This window comes from Ptychodera flava, chromosome 2 (genome assembly GCF_041260155.1).
Source record: "Ptychodera flava strain L36383 chromosome 2, AS_Pfla_20210202, whole genome shotgun sequence".
Lineage (NCBI taxonomy): Eukaryota > Metazoa > Hemichordata > Enteropneusta > Ptychoderidae > Ptychodera > Ptychodera flava.
Genome location: NC_091929.1, coordinates 9,686,541 through 9,700,638, shown reverse-complemented (window position 1 = coordinate 9,700,638; position 14,098 = coordinate 9,686,541). Strand labels below are relative to the sequence as shown.

At 37.5% G+C, this 14,098-nt stretch overlaps 1 long non-coding RNA gene across 1 annotated transcript; it reads left to right on the top strand.

Moving 5' to 3' along the window:
• Positions 1-2,008: 2,008 nt before the first annotated feature.
• LOC139113955 (uncharacterized) lies at positions 2,009-12,865 on the top strand. The gene is made up of 3 exons (XR_011547782.1): positions 2,009-2,240; positions 11,762-11,886; positions 12,602-12,865. It is a non-coding gene; the product is annotated as an uncharacterized lncRNA (long non-coding RNA).
• Positions 12,866-14,098: the final 1,233 nt, after the last annotated feature.

Genomic DNA, 14,098 nt, shown 5'->3' with positions numbered 1-14,098 from the left:
TGACAGTAAAAACAAAACCACGTGTACAAACGCGTATTAAAATACACGAATTGTTGATGAACCTGATAAATAGGTTTTGTATTATTTATGATAGTAATAGTATGTCTTGTCGTCAATTCAAAGAGTGAAGCCGCTGCTGTCCTTGACTCGTCATTCTTTTAAAGATTATGATAGGCAAGGGTTACGTTGCGTACTTGTCTTTTGCTTTTATGGTGAAAATAATGACAAACATCGGCTAATTTGCCTTTTCTGATAATAAACCTCGACCCTCAAGTTTTTTTTTCAGGGGTCTATGTTCTGATCAACTGTTTTTACTCGAAATGTACACGAAAATTGTTACCCCATCCCTTTCCGACACCTACCCCGACTTGCACTTTACCTCCTCGCGCAATGAACCAAAAATTTCCATCTACTTTTGAAGTTAGTCACAGCCTGTACACACCGACCGGACATCTTTAGGTTGTGGTTGAACATAATGAAGGACATTTTTGTTTCTGACATAAAATTGACCTACTCCTTTCAACAAAAGCAGTTCCTGTCTCGTCTAGAAGCCCACACGATAATTTAAAATGTATGCCTTGAGAGCAGCTCAATGATTCAAAGAGCTACTCCTTTGCGACCTATCTACGCATATGACACCGATCCTCTCAAACAGTCTGTCACGTGACCTAGTACCTGCTGAGGGTATTGACGACCGGGATAATTACAAGGTTAAGTATGTTGTTGTACGTGGCTTATTGCCTTTGTGTGCACAATCACAATGTTTTGTCGACTGTTCACCGTATTAACGGGAACCCTGGAGATGAAAACACTACATATTAGCGTAGTTTTATCAAAACATTCCATTGAACCCTGTGGGAAAATGAAGTTTTTTTGTTAATGCTAGTGTGAATGTAGGTGACTTTATTGTTGCTGTTTTAAAGCCACCTTTAAGAGTAGTCATATACGTTATACTGCAAATGTACTACACAATGTCTATCCACTCAGTTTTTTAAATTACCTGCAGAGCACATTGTAGTGAGGTGGCGTGTAGCAACCGGTAAGGCCAGGGTTCGGCAGATCGTCCATGTAGCCGACACGAACACGAAGTGTCTGTTACCGGCTACCAAAAACTATGAAAAATAGTAAGAATGAGCTACAAAATCACTATCAGTTTTAAGTTGCAGGTAGAATAAGTCTGTGCCTTTGTAAAAAATACTATAAAAATAGTAGAAAGTGAAGAACCAGCTGAAAGTTAGTTGAGGAGACCTTGACCGCATATCATTTGCATCTCATTGTCGGCTACATGGACTGTGTGCCCAGGGTTCACACGATCATTTAACTCAGAAGTACCCGGATGAACCCTACTTATTGAAAATCGAAAGATAAATACAGTGTTGTTATGTCGTTATGGTGACGACCCATGACGCTTGACAATGTTAGGCGTTTGCATTTGTCATCTGTGCTTCATTTACAGTGTGTATGTGTGTGTGCAATAATAAGAAACAGGTTGTATGGCACCTGCAGTATGATTACATTAACCCATCCGTGTGCGATATTGTTGAAACATCCGGGAATGATATGTTACAAATTCTTTGTCGATGAATTCCTCGTTGCGTACGTACACCACGCCTTGGTTTGTACGGCAGAAAAGTAATGTGAGAAGAATGCGTTCCAGCTCTGTACAAAGAAAAGACTGATTCAAACACCTGGATAATATGTCAGCATTGCGTGACCACCTGTTGCTCCGAAAGGTGGTAGACCCGAGTGTTTCATGCGTCTTCTGTTTGTTCTAGGGTCGTATGGATAGTTAACAAATCACCCCAGGGCTACGTGATAAAATACAATCAACTATAGGGCCTTCTGACCTCACATTTCCCAGACAATAATACATATACAACATTGCGCGCCCAAACAAGCCCTCAGAGAGAGGCTGATGTTTATGGGTCTATAATGAGCGTTCAACAAAAGAAAATTTGATGTGGCCGTCGACGTACTGTACAAGTCTTGTGAAAGGCTGGTAAGTACAATAGGTCCTCAATATAAATAAGATATAGGGAGTCACTCTGGTTGTTCAGTCAGCTACGATTCAACGATCACCCGGTACACAGAGTATTTCACGACTTGGTCAACACAGAAAGCAAACAGTCCAAGTCGACATACCGATAAGGGCAGTTGCCTGGCTGACGTGACTTTCTGTCGTCAACCGAAAGGTTACGAAGAGCGCAGAACAAGAAGACTAAATCGACCGAAAATAACAGGTAAGACAGCGGCCGTTGCTTGTACTGTACTTTGTAACGTGGCTGTCTTTGTTACTGAGATTTCATGTTTGAAAATTTCAAAAGAGAGCGGCATTCTGTCAGTTTCAGTCTTTGCAATACGGCTATCTTTGTTATAACGTTCATGGAATTTTTCTCCCACTGTATCACTGCCGTGCGTGTCACAAGTACTTGCTCCACTGCTCTCGGATCCGGAATTTTTACAAAGCAATGACATTTTATAGTTCTGTTATATTTTGAACCCCAATATAAGTAACCCGCAAAGTCACCTTTTTAACCGTTGAAAGCGTAGAGCAACAACAATGTATGCTGAACATCGTCAAGCGTTGAGTACTTAATTGAAAACGACAGGTACAGCGTCAGAACCAGGGTTTTCCAGACGACTGGACCCCGAACCAACTGGACCAGTCAACTGGACTCCAAAACCAACTGGACCCCAAGTCAACTCGACCCTAAACCCTGAACACGGTAACCTCAACCGTGCCCTGAACAACTCGACATTTTAAAACATTTTATCTTTTTTTAATCATTTGTGATTACTACCCACTTGTGTTGAAAGTTGTTTTGTTTCTTATAATATTGTATGGACCCACATTCGTAGTGAATTATCCCCTATTAGCCTACCACAACTGTCTGTAACTGCTGATTTAGAACTTATCACGAAAGTTCGGGTACAACGCACGTTCTGTCCTCAGGATTTACTTACGCAAATTCACAGAATTTTCATGTTCACATATATTTAAACCTGTTCGCCTGTGTGATTAAAGTCAAGAGTTCTAGATTTTTTTTTAATTTGCGTTCATCACGTCCCAGAATGGCACTGCAAGTAGTAGATCATAATGTCAAAAAACAACTTCAACGTTCGAGTGAAATCGATTAGATCCAGGGTGCTTTGGCAAAAAAATATTTTAGGGTCGTCCAGTTGACTTGGGTGCAAGGTCCAGCTGACTTGGGTACGGGGTTCAGTTGACCGGGGTCCAGTTGATGCGGGGTCCAATTGACCAGTTATCAAAACCCAGTATGTGCCCGTACATGCATTGGTGAAGTCAATTATAGTGACAGATAGCTGTGTTTTTCAGATGAGGCTGATTACAGAGAGCAATTACAAATCACAGATAGATTATTGGGTTTACGATGATCATCCTTATACATCATTCTGACAGACATGCATAGTCATTATCTGTCCGATGTCACATTCAGAACCTCTGGGAACTTTGAAACTGGGAGAGAACGCAACGGGGAGAGTGCATAAAGTACAATACGCACGGTACGTTTCAATGAAAGAATGATTTTTTTTAACAAGAAAAGATTCGCCCACTAGATACAAACAATTATAGACAGACAACTTGAAATGATTAAAGTAGACTGGCCAACCAGTCTTTAGGCTTCTCTTGGGCGCTCTCCTCACGACCACCCCCGCCCCCGGGATCCTGAATTTATGTTTCGGATATAGGTGACATGCTTTATTGTGTGTTGTTCGTTTTTTTTCCACCTGTATCTTAGCTAATAAGGTTCACAGTGATGTAAAATGGCGTGTCTGTATAGAATGATGAGTCTGATAATGTTAGTGTGTTCGCAGTCTATAGTCTTTTTTCGTGCAAAGTTTTACGAACTAAGTGATTAAATGAAATTGGCTGACTTAATACGAAACCTTACAAGCGTTGCTTAGCAACTCACGAACAACGTAAGATAGTATGTCTAAAAGAGTTCACATATATTACAAATTCAGAAATGTAAGGTTCTTACATTTACTGGGCAAAAGTTGTAAGTTGAAAAGGTTCAAGTTCATTGATTATGAACATTGTCTTTGACTTTACTTCTCAAAGTGTATCTAAAATAAATAGAATTAGCAATGCCAAAAATACATTATGTATAATATGCTATGTTATTGTTGACGAATGAATTCTAGTCGGACCTAAACTCACCACCGTGACCTTGTCAAAATCAACGTTCCGTTGGGCATTGGTACTTGCGTTCAGGTAGACTTGGTTCAAGTCGGTGAATTTTAAAAAAATAAAATCATTTATAATGGTTTCTCTTGAGTCTCTCCTATTTCGTACCAACTTATTCGGAATTTGGTAGCCCAGGCCAGGTTTTCCCAGCGATTGAATGCGTTACCTTTGAGTCTGCGCATTATAGTGAGTTAGTTTCTCACTCATCGCGTCCACTCCACTCACGCGCGCGTTTCACATGAAAGCAAAATACAAATCATGGTTCACTCCACTCAAACATTCACAAATCACAGACTTGAACCAAGTCTAGCGTTCAGGGTTTTACTGAAAGAACAAGATATTTGGAAATACTGCAAATAGTTTATGGAGTTTGGTGTCAGAAAATTAGGACAACGAATGTCATATTAACACGATTGGAACTAATTTGGGATAATTGAATGGTGAAGTAAGGTCGTTTTAACTGTTTTAATCTGCTAATGTAAGCTCATCTGCTTTTCTTTTTAAGTTATATACTTAATTTATGAGTAATTTGTAATATTGCAACATTCAGCTATTTGGCACGTAACACTTTTGAGAAACTTGAAAAAACATGTAGATCCAATTATCCGAAATTAGTTCCAATCGTGTTCATATTAAGTAAGGTCAAGGAAACTGACCTGAGAAGTTCATGATTGGAGATCGATTTCGTCTGTTGCTATCATACTCAATTTTAACCATTAAGTTTGTAAGCATTAAGGAATTATATTAGCGAATGACGATGTACGCGAATCAGGTCACGTTTCGTTTGTCTGTTCAGAAAAAAAAGATCAAAGTTTCCGTAAGCTAACAGCACTTTACGAGCAAGCGTATCGTTTCACCTTGTTACTAGGCAACGCTCTGGTACGTCACTTTGCAATGTTTGGCTACTTTAAGATCACTTTCTAAGTGTTACATTTAAATTGTACATTTCCGAACCAAGAGTCAGTACCCACTTCACGCGTACGACTGTGAGTACATGACCCGAGAGAATTGATCAAGGGCGATAAATCCACCTTCAACGATTTTCGCCAAACGGTTAATGTTTGCATGCTCCATAAAATGAATACTGTCAATCATAAATTGAATACAGGTTTTCCTATTATACATCATCTATCAAGTTCAAGGCAGAAAAAAACTCTTTTCCATAAAATAGAAACACTTTACAGGCAAATTTTCTCGATAATTACAGATGCTTGATAATAGCATAAATAGAGGAAATCTATGGAGGCCAGCAATGAAAGATGCAATCGTATTGATCGAGGCATTCATATTAGTGACATGATCTTCGCTTTGCATGCAAGTCGACGACTGCTTTCGAATTATTAGAAGATGCTCTAACCTACACACCTCGTGTATGGCCAACACTTCCAGTCTTGCCTTTCAAACAAACACTAGGGTTTTGTGTCTGCGTTGTTGTAGTTTCTCGTTAAGATAGAAAATTAACATTTAACCTGAATGGCGATGACGTCATATTGTATGTATATTGCTCTATCGCTCAAGTGAAAACTTGGCATCAACATAATTTTGACTCGTCGGGTGCAAACAGCTTTAATCGAGCAATATTTCAATAATTTCTCTTGACAAAGATAGGAACAGCTCCGGACCACTCACCGTTTTTAGAACAAAAATGCGCCTCTGTAACGAAGACCAATACTAGAGGAGAGTTACGATAAACAAAACTTGTTTCTTTGTATATATGATTTTTCATCATAACTTGCCAAAGTCTCCGCGCTTCAGGGGGAAATATTTCCTGTCAATGTGCGAATACAAATATGTTTGAGTACATCATACATGTCATCATCCTCATTACCATCATCATCATCATCATCACCATTATCATCATCATCATCATCATCATTATATTGTCATCATGGAGCTATGAATATAGCTATGCGCTAGTCGAGCCTAGCCGCATTAACTCGTATGTACATCGCATTATCAAAAGCTGTTTATTTTGCTATTGTCCAATAAATGATAGAAGTACTTTTGTGGAGAGAGAAAAAAAGTAAGTGTAACTGTAATGTTGTAAATATTTAAAAGTAGATCCAGATGGGATGTCGCGATATTGATAATTGCATTAAATTGGTTAGTTCATGATAAAATGTACAGTCACGTGGTTCATCACAAATACCGCTAAGTTATGAAAAGGGAACAACATCAAATAATTGCACGGTCAAATAGAAATTGTATTTTTGAGTACTGATTGATGACTTTGAAGGAGGCAATCCAACGATTTTAAGGTTTGTTGCTCAGTTTTGTACCTGATCATGGGTGTTTTTGAACACTTCTGCTTGTAGTCGATATTATCAACAAGCTGAGACGTCGGGCATATTTTGCAGGAAATCTGTTCAAAATATTGCAGACTGTCGAGCCAATATTCTGTATACGGTAATGATTATGACATGCTGAGACAGAAATGCATTTTCAATAGAAGATAATATAAGCCATGCCGATAATGATAATATGACCTTGTTGGTGACGTCACTGCAGGTTCTTTATTCTTTCCATAAACAGCATTTGTGTGACAGCATGATGTCAGTTCAGATAATAATAATAATAAAAAAATGCCTTGAAACGGTGGAAGCTAAGGTTTTAACACGGCCCTTCCTTCGAGGAGGGCTCGAGGAAGTTTTAATAAATACTATACTATAAATTACGGCTCTTAAAGCAGCACTATTTTTAGGAGCAGAGAAGGTAATTTCTTGAAAAAAAAATCATAAATAAGCATCTCATATTATTCAATATAAGTGTTATAATTACTTTAAATGCCAGCGTCGCTAGCGGTTCTTCCTCTGCAGAATCATAGTAAAAAAGATACGAGCAGCTATTTTGCATATTATGAGCCGCTTTTGGAGAATTGTGTAGAACGTGGCTTCATTATTATCGTTTATAAATAATTGATTTCCTTCTGTAGGATTCAGGAGGCAATAAGTGTTGCCCTGTCGTTTCCTTTTCTCTCATATTTGCCGTTTCCATGGCAACAGTCCGGTAACATCTTTGTAGGATTACGCCATTTCAAGACAAGTGACATTCAAATTACCATGTGAAATGCAAACATAAACTACAGTTAACACCGTGACATGCGCAGCAGTTCAATGACGTCACGTGCATTCATACTTTGAAATTTTCAGCAATATGTGAACACCCGCTGTTCAGTTTAATATCTGATACTGAATACGATAGCTGTAGTTTCCGTAAACTTCATGAATACGTTCATTTTAAAGATATACACCACATTGTTCAACCTAGAAATGTTACATCCTGTGAATTCTTAACGCCATCAAGTCATTTTGAATTCTTTTATTTCATGAAGTCAGTTTGAAACCCAACTCTTCGTCTAATTTTGAGTTCCTTTCAGGAATGCTTATCGCTTGGTCGAACACCTATGCCTGACCTTCTTAGTACAATTACACCGGCATAATTTCCCCAAATGATATGCACGGAGGCAGTGTAGCATGACGAATTTAATTCGCTCATTGGATGATCCATTGTAAAAGTACCTGGAAATACAGAAATTACTTCATGTTTAACGTTCGCGACTTACGTTAAATTGAATTCATCATGTTGCATCCAGTTATATATAGTAAATCGTTGCTAAACTACAAAAACGACCAAACTACTTTCGTACACTCTTCAATATTAGAAATGGTCCTGTTGAGGTCGTAAATTTTGCCAATATTGGGTCTAAAACTGTTAAAATGCCCACTCATTCATTCAAATTTGAAATTTATCATTTATGGATGAATTCAATTTAACGTAAGTCGTGAACAACCATACATTAAATGTTTGACAGTAAGCCATTGGTTACTTTGATATTTGATCGAAAGCATATTGAAATGCCAATAAAGTATGCCAAGACCATGTAGGTCAGATATAGCTGCTGGTATTTTCGAAAGATCACCACAAAAAAGAACTGAATAAATAACGTATTTTCCAGTCTCCATGGGATATGTTTGGTATGACTTGATAAGCTAATTGCGTAATTTTGATTCACAACACATCCTGCTTGCACTTTTTATTGAGTAGAGCGCGTTAACGACAAAAGAATTGCTTGGAGTGTTAACTTGTTGAACTGCGTACGTGCCGACAGACTGCTGAAAGTAAATTCCTTTGAAACTCTTCGGCAGTTAGACGATAAATGCTTTAGGTAAACAGACTTAAGATTTGTATTTTCTTGGGTAAATTTGCTGAAGGATATTGAAGTTAAGATTCTGGAATTAGCCAGACTGTGTGCGTGTCAGGACAGACCCAGGGTTGTTAGTGGTATGTGTTTTCGATGTACCAATGCTGATTAAAACTACAGTTACTTCTTCTCTGCCTAAAAGTCACAAAATATAATATCCGCAACTACGTATACAAAGTAGTATGTACAAAATAGTTCTTTGCACAGCGGACATAGCGTACTTTAAACCTCTTTGGTGTAAGATTCAAACAGGTTCCACACAGGTACTTCTAGGAAACGCTAACTTGCCCACCCTCATTTCCAATGCATAGATCAAGCTACAAAATAAAACACACAAAATCGAAATGGCGACAGTGTCACGTGATGAGAAATAGTTTGAGCTTGACAATTCAAAGACTAAGAAGTGAAACTGTTTACAATATTTTCATAATTCGTTTCTGTGAAACAAATATGTATTTCTGGGCCCCTATGTTTGTCGAAATGAATAGAAAGTAGCTTTGCTAATAGAAAGTATCGGGTTATTCTGCTGACGAAGGTTGTAGTGCTGCAACCGAAAATTTCAGTGACTAAAATCTAGTGTGTTGAGATCAAAAGTTCAATTGACTATAATTTTGCTACCAACACAGATGAATTTCCATGCAAAAAAAACAAACAAAAAAAACAAGAAAGTAGCTTTGCTAACACAAAACACTATATATAATACATACTACCTGTTGATAAATTAATTTTAGTCCGGACTGTAAATCAGTTGTAAACAAAATAAGATTAGTCATTACAGACATATAGGCTGTGCTGTCAAGTTGAACACTGCATGCACTTTTCAAGGTCACTTGAATCGGGAGCAACAAAGCCCGGAGGAGTACTTACGCGCATGCGCCCCTATGGGTCACTTCTTCACGTAAAGCACCTTAGCATGGGACGATTCGTCATCTTAAAAAATCAAACACGGAGCGATAGCATATGAAATATCAAAATACAGGCTTTACATGTAATAGAATAACCAAACGAACTGAACACGTTTCCTCAAATGTGTTTCTATATTTGACAAGAAATCTCCAGCAGTTGTTTAACTGTTGGAGTATACAGTCCGTTGAGTAAGCTTAGATGTTTTCAACATTTGCCGAACACCCCGGGCCGTTTGAAAATCTTAAGAGTAATCTCTACTCAAAGCACGAAAATGAGAAAGAAAACTCTGTTCCAGAAAATACACCAACATTGAAAGCCAAGAGATATTTAATTATATGTTCCCCTGCTCACTACTGAGAATAAACGATTTATAAAGTTTTAATCTGACAGCTTTACTAAACTCCCTCTTTGTCAACTTTGCACCTTCTCATTACGGTTTAAATTAGATACAGTGTCAGCAATAATATATTTTGTGTCAACAACAGAAAAAAATCGACAGGTAATATTAAAACCTAACACGACATCAAGGAGGAAAGCAACTAAAGAATGTACGCAGACTGTTGGTAAATTGATACCACTGCAAATTTCTTTAGTGTCTCTCAACATCTTTTGCAGTGTAGTAGTATCTTAGCAGCGAAGCCCTCTGAAAAGCAATTGACGTGAGTTTAAGTCTCTTAAAAAGTCAGTGTAGCGCATCGAGCAGAGCAAACAGGTGTTTTGTCCCGTAGTTTCAGAATATTACTTTAAATTGCATTAAAACAGTGGCACAGAATGTCGTCACAGTTGGTTAGCTTTGTGCCACAAAGACTTGTAAATTATTTACGGTTGACATGACAGCGAAACGTAAACACAACAATAAATAAATAGCATTGTCAGTAAACAATGGGGCATAGAAAGTATTTCTGTGGACAGTTCTCAATAGCAAAATTAGCAAGCAACATAAAGTATCTAATTAGGGTTCAGTCTAGGGGGAATGGCCGCCGTCTGAACTTTCAAAAGTACGAGATGATTGAGCTCACTCCAATTAAAGGGAGGGGTCGTCGGCACTGCGCCTGTGCGATTTCTTGTTTACAAACAATGTATTTCATGCACGATATCTAGATGCATACGTCAACATATAGCTGCAACCTTCAATGTTAAAATGTACATAGTGACAAACATATTTTAACTTTCATCAGTCGCCAAAATGCCTTAGATACAGTGTTTACGCGGCGACCTTTGAGCATACTTCCACCGACCCCTTCCCTTTAAGGTAGTATGCGTCTCGAAACTGGAAATACTTGAACTTTTGCTTAAACTTTCCGTAATGAATGTGAAACAATTCCTTTTCGAAATCAAGAATAAAAATCTCGGGTCGCCGTCCAAAATTTGGAACCTGAGAAACAAATTACCCAATATTTACCGACACTTGAAATTCAAAATGGCCGTAGTACTCACAAAAATATAATACTTTATTTACTCCATGATCTTGGAACTCCAACAAGTGGTAGACCAACTAGTATTGTTAAAATCTGAGTCTGAATAGCTGTAACCCTAGCGTATTCTGCCTTAAATAGTTATTCACTTGTGAATGTCTCCACAAATTATATCGGGAAGTTTGAGATACTTCTGACATAAAATGATGTTCGGCAAAGCCGTTGTTACCGAACATTTACAACGAGACATCACAAAATGTCATATTTGATTTTATATCGTTATTAAAGCAGTATACAACTTACCAGTTTGCACAAACTTTCCTTTCCTTATATTAATGATATTTTAATTTCTCTTTAAAAATCACGAATATAAAATTAGCGGTCACCGTTTATATTTTTGTACCAGAGAAACAAATTACCTTAAATTTGCCGCTACATGAAATACATCCATCCTTGAGTCAACTCCATGGTGCAAAATTAAATTGTCGATTTTCACGAAAATGAGTCTTTAAAGTTTACGGATATTGGTCAGTCATTGTGGCCTATTACTGTGACTATAATTTAATATAAGGAGTACGAAACTTGGCAACATCGAATGACTTTGTAGACTGAAAAATCCGTCGCTCGAGGGCGCTCTCTACGCTCCCTCTTTTTGCTAACACGATAAAATTCGTAATGAAGTGTATAAAAGCATTTATGGGGGATACTGACGTGAAAAAGACGAGAACTTGGACTAAGCGAAAACAATGTAAAGATAAAAATTGTCATCAAAGTAATGCCTTAAAATAAGTACTAAAAATGTCACCAGTTACCATGGTGATACGGTAATAAAACAACATTGTGAACACAAACATCGTTACCGTTGGCATCACCATGACGCTACAACATAATCAAACAACTACCGAGAGGACGATATCACACTTATTGCCCTTATGGCGGCGTTGTCTTCATAAAGAAATGTTTTGCGGCAAAAGAAGGCGCCTTGGCTAATTTGTGCCGTGTTTTATGTTCTCTATTTCTATTTTCCAGAAACGTCGGCAATTATGTCGGAAGACATTGAGATATGTAAACATCCGAGGTCAAAGTTGATTCTCGAGGAACTGTCGGAAGATTTCGAAAAAACGCAGACGATAAAGTGTACGTCATGTAGCCAGGTAATCAACATAGCATTCAGTTTGTAGCATTTTACTCAGAATTTGCAATTAGTTTTGTGCCAGGGGTTGCAGCACCAGCAGTAGTACAACTGGCATCATCATCATCATCATCATCATCATCATCATCATCATCATCATCATCATCATCATCATCATCATCATCATCATCACAATCACTACAACCCCACAACTACGACCATCATTTTCATCACAATCTTGATAATCGTTTCACAGTTTTACAATTATCTTTTTAAAGATATTAACGAAACTCGCCCTTTTGAGAGTGTAAATCGAAATTAAACATGAAACCATGGTAATACGTGCCTTGAAACTGAAAGACTTAAAGTTACTTTAAAACATTCCTCAAGGAAGCTTTCTCAAAATCACGAATAAAATCGGGGGGGGGGCAAATATGTAATGGTACTTAGAGACAAAAAATACCTAACATTTAACGAATATTCAAATTCAAAATCGCCATTACTGTGTTAACTGTATGGAAAAAAATAAACTTTGATTTTTCGAAAAAATGAGAAGGCGAAGAAAACTTAATTTACTCCAAGAGCTTCAAAATGAGCTCACACATGTGGTAGATCGGAAAAGCATCTTAAAAAATGGAAAATTCGAATATCTGTCCCCGATCGAGGTGCATGGGATTCTACATGTACCTTGAGCAAAAAAAAGACATTTGAAGTTCAATATGTATTTTTGCTTACAGGCGGTTTATTCTCACAGCAGACGCGAAGTGCCCGGACAGAAACCTGACGAAGACACCTACATTGGAGACAAGGAATGGTTTGAAAGTTCCAGAGGTTTCAATCACAAGAAAGCAAGGAAACTTGGACTGAAAATTGTTAGGATTAAGAAAAAACGTTCAGAGCAGGAAATGGACGACGAAGAAATTGTTGTCGAAGATGATGACTAAGAATAATATATATATATATATATATATATATATATATATATATATATATATATATATATATATATATATATATTATATATATATATGAAATTTCTACGATGACCCTAATCACAGGCGGTGATTTTCGATAAAAAGGAAATGTGCATGGATATCGTTTTGTGTAGAAAATCGCTGTTTGTTTATGTTTGTACAATATGAGAAATCAATCAAAAATTCTGTTTACTGCCTTTAGAATGTGTTTTCTGTGTTTACTATTATTGGTGTCATATAACACTTGAATTTAATCTATAGTTTGATAAATGTTTAGACATAAATTGCATTCCTGAATGAGTGACCGTCTGCCATGCCAAAAACACTTACAGTGGAAGGTGACAGGCGCCCCCACACGACCGATTGTGTCAGTCTGATCCATGGCCTTGCTCCGGGAAGGGTACCAGTATCTAGCAATGAGTCGCTCGGGACTTATACAGCATTTCAAACGGGTTTTTTTTCTGGGATACTTTTTCAGACATTTATGTATCAGCGGCTCCTGTTCGTTTCACACCAGGGTGTTTTGTGATAGTACCTCTTATATAACCAGTAAATGGTGACAATATTATATTGGCATTAATTAAATTGAGTCAGACACCTTACCACAACATTGTTAATGTCAGTCTGACTCATGTCAATCAGACTCATTGACCTCAAGAATTCAGGTTGCCTATTGTGTCTATCGTTCGCGTTGTGTTACATATATTCACTTTTGATAAAGTTTGCGCGGAGGATGTATATTTCCGTGACGGTGGTTTCATGTCTTACCGCCAATCAGAAGGGCAAGGTTTCAGTCAAACATTTTTCGACGTAAAATAAACTCATTACTACACCCAGCCGAATGTTTGACGTTGAAAGCTATTAGATATAAATAAATATGACATGTGAATAGGTATTATAATATAATTTGAAAATATGGCGGATATTCCAGGATTGTCTGTTTAGTGTTATTTATTTATTTGTGACGCGCTTGGCAAATCTAACGATTATACATTCGTTTTTCCCTGATTAAATTGGTTTTTATGCATAGATAATGACCTTTCCATGGCCATAGAATACAAATAAATACCTTCCAGACATGTACATTTTCTTGCAGTGAAGAATTCATCAAGCCATTTGTTTGTTCAGTTCATTTTCGTCTCTACTCATGTCACATACATAGACCCATTATCCTTGAAAGACCAGTAATGCTAACTTTCGATGATTTTTTTCATTATTTTAAATATATATGTCAACTGCAACTTCCTGTTCTACTCCAAA